Source organism: Leptonychotes weddellii, chromosome 7 (genome assembly GCF_054177405.1).
Source record: "Leptonychotes weddellii isolate Sample4059 chromosome 7, ASM5417740v2, whole genome shotgun sequence".
In the NCBI taxonomy this organism is placed as follows: domain Eukaryota; kingdom Metazoa; phylum Chordata; class Mammalia; order Carnivora; family Phocidae; genus Leptonychotes; species Leptonychotes weddellii.
In genome coordinates, this window is record NC_138375.1 from 92,963,532 (window position 1) to 92,971,961 (window position 8,430).

Sequence of the window (8,430 nt, forward strand, 5' to 3'; positions counted from 1 at the left end):
ACTATGGAAAGAGCCTAGATGTCCATCGACAGATGAATGGATAAAGAAGATGTGGTATAGGGGCGCCTGAGTGGCTCAGTCGTTAAGCGTCTGCCTTCGGCTCAGGTCATGATCCAGGGTCCTGGGATTGAGTCCCACATCAGGCTCCCTGCTCGGCGGGAAGCCTGCCTGCTTCTCCCTCTCCTGCTCCCCCTGCTTGTGTTCCTGCTCTTGCTATCTCTCTCTCTCTGTCAAATAAATAAATAAAATCTTAAAAAAAAAAAATTAAAAAAAAAGATGTGGTATATATACACAATGGAATATTATGCAACCATCAAAAAATGAAATCTTGCCATTTGCCACGATGTGGATGGAACTAGAGGATATTATGCTAAGTGAAATAAGTCAATCAGAGAAAGACAATTATCATATGATTTCACTCATATGTGGAATTTAAGAAACAAAATACAGGATCATAGAGGAAGAGAGAGAAAAATAAAACAAGATGAAATCAGAAAGGGAGACAAACCATAAGAGACTTTTAATCATAGAAAACAAACTGAGGGTTGCTGGAAGGGAGGGAGGTGGGGGAATGGGGTAACTGTGTGATGGATATTAAGAAGGGCACATGATGTAATGAACACTGGGTGTTATATAAGACTGATGAACCTCTAAACTCTACCTCTGAAACTAATAATACATTATCTGTTAATTAATTGAATTTAAATTAATTAACTATTTAATTAAATAAAAACCTTCTACATCAGCTTAGCAAGAATCCTCTTACTCCTGATGTCTCCCATTAGTACTCCTGCACCCACTGATGCCCTCACTCTGCTTGCTGGCTATAAATCCTCAGCTACCTTTGTTGTATTTGGACTTTGGCCCAATCTCTCCTCTACTGCAATAGTCTTGATACTTATTACAATAGCCCTGAATAAAGCCTTCCTACTGTTTTAACAAGTGTCAGAATAATTTTTTTCTTTAACACTACTTTCAAAATCACCAAATCCTCGTATTCTTTTCCCTCTTACCAAAATTCAGGGCAATGGTTTTCCAACCAAAGTAACAAAACACACTGTCTGGATGAGTTGTGAAATGGGAGACAAAGTATAGAGTGACAAGCAAGTAAAATTTCCTGATATGATTTCCCAAGCAACCCTGTGAGCAACAAGCTCCCTGGTCTCCCAACACCTGAATGCCTATGTGTCCCTTACATAAGACTCCCATGGGGATTAATAAAACCCCACTCTTTTGGTTTAAATTGAGCAATCCAGCCCTAGGCTGGGAACCCCAAAGCACTCTACCCATGGAGCCTAACAATAGCATGTACCTCAGGTCCTCTCTCTCTCTCTCTCTGTTGGCACTCTACCTTAACCTCCCCATTTGGCTCCCTGAAGCATGCTATGTACTTCCTCTAGGACCTGTAAGTAATAAACTCTTCTATTTCAATTTCTCTTATAGTCTGTTGTTGACTCACAGCTCACCATCCAGCACCCTGCTTTGCTAACAAATGTTAATTTAACAAAGCCTTAACAGCCATATATGATGAAGCCACAGCTCATCACTAGTCAAGCACATCATATTCAACAATGAAAATCTGAAAGATTTTCCTCTAAGGCCAGGAACAAGACAAGGATGCCCACTCCTAACCACTTCTATTCAACATAATCCCGGAAGTCCTAGCACAGTAGTTAGGCAAAAAAAAGAAATAAAATGCATCCAAATCAGAAAAGAAGAAGTAAAATTGTCTCTGTTTTAAGATGACATGATATTAAATACAGAAAACCTTAAAGATTCAACCCAAAAACTGTTGGAACTAATAAATGATTTCAGCAAAGTTACAGGATACAAAATCAATACACAAAAATCAGTTATGTTTCTCTACACTAATAACTACCAAAAAGAGAAACTAAGAAAACAATCCCATTTATAATAGCATCAAAAACAATAAAATACTTATGAATAAATAAAACCAAAGAGGTGAAAGATCTGTACTGTGAAAGCTATAACACATTGATGAAAGCAATTGAAGGAGACACAAAATAAATGGAAAGATATTCCATGTTCATGGATTGAAAGAATTAATATTGTTAAAATATCCATACTACCCAAGGTGATCTACAGATTCAATGCAATCCCTATCAAAATTCCAATGGCACTTTTCACAGAAATAGAAAAAACAATCCTAAAATTCTTATGGAACCAAAAAAGACCTCAAATAACTAAAGCAATCTTGAGAAAGAAGAACAAAGCTGGAGGTAACACACTTCTGATTTCAAACTATGTTACAAAGCTATAGTCACCAAAACAGTTTGGTATTAGCATAAAAACAGACACATAGGGGTGCCTGGGTGGCGCAGTCAGTTAAGCGTCTGACTATTGGTTTTGGCTCGGGTCATGATCTTCCAGTCGTGGGATCGAGCCCCGTATTGGACTCCATGCTCAGCACGGTGTCTGCTTGGAGTTTCTCTCTCCCTCTCCCTCTGACCCTCCCCACCATCATCTATCTCTCTCTCTCCCTATTAAAAAAAAAAAAAAAAAACCAGACACAGATCAATGGAATAGAACAGAGAACCCAGAAATAAATTCATACATATATGTCAATTAATTTTTGACAGAAAAGCCAAGAAATTGCAATGGAGAAAACACTCTCTCTTCAATATATAGTATTGGGAAAATTGTACATCTACATGCAAAAGAATGAAACTGACCTCTATCTTAGACCATATTAAAAAATCAACTCAAAATGCATTAAAGATTTGAACACACAATCTGAAACCATAAAACTCCTAGAAGAAAACATGGGGAATAAGTTCCCTGACATCACTCTTAACAATGATTTCTTTGGATCTGATACCAAAAGCAAAGGCAACAAATGCAAAAATAAACAAGAGGGAGTTTTCAAACTAAAAATCTTAAGCATGGCAAAGGAAACCATCAACAAAATGAAAAGGCACCTACGGAATGGAAGAAAATATTTGCAAACCACATATGTGATAAGGGGTTAGTATCCAAAATACACAAGGAACTCAAACATCTCAATGGTGAAAAACAAATAACCCAATTAGAAATGGGTAAAGGACCTGAAGAGAGATTTTTCCGAAGAAGGTATACCAATGGCCAACAGGTATATGAAAAGGTGTTTGGCATCACTCATCAACCAGGAAATGCAAATCAAAACTGCCATGAGATATTACCTAACATCTGTTAGGATATCTGTTATCAAAAGGATAAAGAAATAAATGCTGGTGAGGATATACAAAAAAGGAAACACTTGTGTGCACTGTTGGTGGGAATGTAAACTGGTACAGCCTCTATGAAAAAGAGTATGACGTTTCCTCAAAAAAAAAGAAAAGAAAGAAAACAGAGCTACCACATGATTCAGCAATCCCATTTCTGGGTATATATCCAAAAGATATGAAATCCCTATCTGAAAGAGAGGTCTCTACTTCTGTGTTAATTACATTATTCACAATAGCCAAGTGTCTGCTGACAGACGAATGGATTAAAAAAAGTGGCACATATATATAATAATGTGTACACATATATACACACACATATACACACAGTGGAATATTATTCAGCCTTTAAAAAGAAGGAAATCCTGCCAAATGTGACGTGGATCAGCCCAGAGGGCATTATGCGGAGTGAAATAAGTCAGAGAAAGACAAATACTGCATGGCATCACTTATCTGTGGAATCTAAAAACAAAAACAAAAGTTGAACTCATAGAAAGAAAGAGTAGAATGATGATTGCCAAGGGCTAGGGGGTGGGGAAAAGAGAGGGAGGCTGATAAAAGGTACAAATTTTCAGTTATAAGATGAATAAAGTCTGAAGACCTAATGTATAACATGGTGACTATAGTTGAAAATAATATATTGTATAATTGCAATTTGCTAAGAGAACAGAACTTAAGTTCTCACCAAAAAAAAGGTAAATGTGTCAGATGATAGTTGTGTTCATTAACTCGATGCTGGGAATGCTTTCACAATGTGCACCCATGTCAAATCATTGCATTGTACAATTTAAATATAATCACAATTTTTCTGTCAATTATACTTCAGTAAAGATGGGGGTGTGGGGGGATGACAGAAAATAACAAGTGTTTATGAGGCTATGTAGAAATCAGAACACTTTTGCACTGTTAGTGGGACTGTAAAATGGTACAGAAACTATGGAAAAGAGTATGGAAGTTCCTGAAAAAATTCAAACTAAAACTACCATAGGCTCCAGCAATCCCAATTCTGGATTTCTGAATATATCAAAAAGAATGGAAAGCAGGATCTCAAAGAGATATTTGCACACTCGTGTTCATAACGGCAGTCTTCACAATAGCCACGAGGTGGAAACAACCCGAATGTCCATCAGTGAATGAATGGATAAACAAAATGTGGTCTATGTGTACCACGGAATATTATTATCAAACTTAAAAAGGAAAGAAATTCTGTCACGTGGTACAACATGAGTGAACCTTGAGGACATTATACTCAGTGAAATAAGCCAATCACAAAAGCACAAACACTGTATGATTCCTCATATAGGAGGGATCTAAAGTTGTCAAATTCATAAAAACAAGAAGTAGAATGATGGCTGCCAAGGGCTGAGGGAAGGGGAAATCGGGAGTTGTTTACTAGATAGAGATGGAAAAAAATTAGAAATCTCTTGCATAGGGGCGCCTGGGTGGCTCAGTCGGTTAAGCGACTGCCTTCGGCTCAGGTCATGATCCTGGAGTCCCGGGATCGAGTCCCGCATCAGGCTCCCTGCTCAGCAGGGAGCCTGCTTCTCTCTCGACCCTCCCCCCTCTCATGAGCTCTCTCTCTCTCTCTCATTCTGTCTCAAATAAATAAATAAAATTAAAAAAAAAAAAAAGAAATCTCTTGCATAATGTGAATAAACAACATTACTGAGCTGTACACTTAAAACATGGTTAATGTGGTAGATTTTATGTGACTTTTTTTAGATTTAAATAAATTTTTATTTAAAAAAAATCTTGAACAGTATCTGAAATCCATCTATTGCTTCTATTCCTGTTTGGGAAGTGTAATTCAAGCACTAAATTTCAGCAATTTTGTGAAAGCACTCAGGCCAGATATGGTCACTTGATTCTTTGATGCCACTTGCTCTGTCTCTCCCCGATCTCCACCACTTAACCCCCTCTCAGGTCCCCAAATCTACTGTCTACCCGGAGAGCCTAAATACAAGGACTTCTTGAACCTTGAAATCATACGCAAAATAATATATTATGCAATTTTTTCTGGTGAGACAATCCATAAAAATCATCAAATGACTGACAGTAAACGACAGATTCAAAAAAACGCAAATAATTTATGCAAGGTCCTACAATTCAGTTCCCAGATGGGGACAGAGCTGGGAGGCAAACACAGGCCTGCCTGAGCCCTAACCCCAAACACTGGGTCACGCCAACATCAAAGCGGAGGCATTCAGCCTTGGGGTATGATACAAAGGACACATGAAGAGAACACAAAGCACGGATCATAAGCCCTCACGAAATTGTTGGGAGGACTAGGTGACGGTGTTGGTAAAGGGCCTGGGACGGGAGTGGAGGTGTTCGGGCGCCCGCTCTCCCCATTCAGCCCTCGGGAAGACTCCAGCCTGATACCTTAGTGGGAATTAGTTCAAACTGTTGCCCTTCCCAGGAGCGTCTGCATTTTAAGTAAAAGACAGAATTTCAGCACCTACTCAGTTGGAGGATAACTCGGGATTCAGAGCTCTGTTCAGATCCTCAGGTCATGGGCGGAAGCCATGTTCAACTCTCCCTACTCAAAAATGCAGCCGAACTCAGCCCTCCCAGCCTCCCGGAGCTGCTCCTCCAGGTTTTGAGGGGGGGAAGGCATTCTTGCTCTGTGTCCTGGGGAACAATAGCAGACTGGCACTGGTTTCAGGGCTAACGACTGCCTCTTAATCAGCCCCTTGCTGGGGTGAGGCCTGGGCTTGCATCTGCTCGGAGGTCTGCTTCCGCCAGCCCGCTTGGGGAGTGTCATTTAAAATCTGTCCATCTCGGAAGACACTATCTGGTCACATGACAGCTGAGCCCGGAGAGGCAGGATGCTGCAGACAGAAGTGTCCTTTCTAATGACACATGCAGAGCAGCGGGAAGCGCTTGCCGGGGAGGAGGTCACGGAAGTGAGCAGGGACCAACATAGCAGCCCGGAGACCACGGGCTCTGAGACCACGCCGCGCCCGGCACCGCCTCCCACCGGCAGTTTGGGGCAGCGGCAGACTACAGTTTAATTGCATGACTCACACCTTGTTTCCCAGGGGTTTATTCTATAATTTGTCCAAACTTCTGTTATAAAGGGAAAGTCATCCTGCATTCAGGAAGCACAATCGATCCTGGCTAATCTGGTCTATAAGGGGCAATTGAAACAGACAGGTTGCCGTGGTAACGTTCCTGTTTTATTTATAGTAACAAGTTCAAGGTATGGGATGTGAGAGGCACTGCATCTCATTGCTGTGATTGCCGGGCTGTGTTGGGAAGAGTGGGAGGTGGGGGAAAGATTCTAAAACTGTGAGATAGGGCAGGGGTTCTGCCTCCCACCTTCATTACACGTACAGCAGCCTTGGTTTCATCTCTTACATTTTAGAATTCTGCATAAAGAAGGGAAAGGGAGGGGAGGGGAGGGAAGGAGGGAGGAAGAAAGCCCAAAGAACTGTTGTGAAGAGCACTACACCAGGAATTACAGGACGAGGTCGCAGCCCCTTATCTGACACCCATGGCTTTTCCTGGCCCTCACAGCCAGGCCTGTTGCTCTCATGCAGACCCACGCAGAGGCCCGTGCGCCACTCCTAACCTCTGTTCTAGGCTCTTCTGAGCACTGTGCTTGACTTCCAGGTGTGCCTAGAGCCCTGGTTTCTGCTCCAACCACAGCACGGGGGCCTCCTCCAGTAGAAGGACCCGTGTGCGCACCCCAATACCCTGGAAGGTCAGACTCACTCATTTTAGCACAGACCCTGGGGTAAACCTTCTCCTGCCATCTCTGTTTAGGAAGGAGAATCTTGAGACTACAGGATGAGCTGTTAATAAGATCTGCTTCCTTTCAACTGTTTATCCATGTGATCCGGATGTCCTTGATACCAGAGAAGAGGAAGAAGAGAAAGGGGGGTGGCAAGCGGAGGGAAGAAAAAGCCTCAGCAGCCAAGGCTGATAAAAGAAAAGCCACAGTTGTCATTCAACAGCCTTCTGTACCTGGACTCTGATTTGACACAAGCTATACTCAGGCCTGTGGAATAGGGATGACAGTTTGGGTTCTTCCCTTTGTTGTTTCTCTCTCTCTGCATGCTATCTGCCATTTCGGCCTCAGGGAAGGTGGAGGTGAATGCCACCACAGGAAGGAGGAGAACATGACTTAAGAGAGGGCTCTGCCGGACCAGAAGAAGGGGAAAGACTATCCTACATGCCACCTTTGGGGAGCAAGGAAGGGAAGGGAGAAAGGAGGAGGCAAGGATCACACACGTGGATACCTCTGTGATAAAACCCAGAGGGAAAGGGGTGGTTTTGGATGAGTTGAAGGTCTGGGGGCACCTGGGGGCTCAGTAGGTTGATTTCAGCTCAGGTCATGATCTCAGGGTCGTGGGATCGAGCCCCGTGTCACACTGCGTGCTGGGCATAGAACGTGCTTGAGATTGTCTCTCTCTCCCTCTGTCCCTCCCCACCCTATTAGCTCACGCATGCGCTCTCTCTCAAAATAATAACAACAACAACAACAGATGGGTTTAAGGTCTGGCCAAAAGCAGAGAGGGGCCTTTGTGTCCCACTGTCTGTCTAAAACTTCCTGGGGAGAAGCCACCAGGTTGCCAAGATAGCTAGAGTGAGTGTAGCAGAGACCAAGGGGAGGCATGGGTAGATGGGTAAACAGCCTGCATTTGCCTCAGGAGAAGCTTCAACAACCAATGCCTGTCTGATGTATCAGGGAAGAGGCCCAGAAGTTCCTCCCTGCCTGGAGGGCAGCTGACGGTGGTGGGTAACCTTGACAGCAAGAGACTGGGATGGAAGAGAGGATTAAGACTATAGCCAGGGCCTTAGGAAAGATCACATCTTGAGTCAGGAATCAACCCTAGAATGATCCATGGTACTAAGCAAGAGTCAAAGCAGGAATGCAAGAAGCTGGTGCAGCCACTCTGGAAAACAGTATGGAGGTTCCTCAAAAAGTTGAAAATAGAGCTACCATATGATCCAGCAATTGCACTACTGGGTATTTACCCCAAAGATACAAATGTAGTGATACGAAGGGGCACATGCACCCCAATGTTTATAGCAGCAATGTCCACAATAGCCAAACTGTGGAAAGAGCCAAGATGTCCATCAACAGATGAATGGATAAAGAAGATGTGGTATATATACATACAACGGAATATTATGCAGCCATAAAAAAAAAAAATCTTGCCATTTGCAACAACGTGGATGGAACTAGAGGGTATTATGTTAA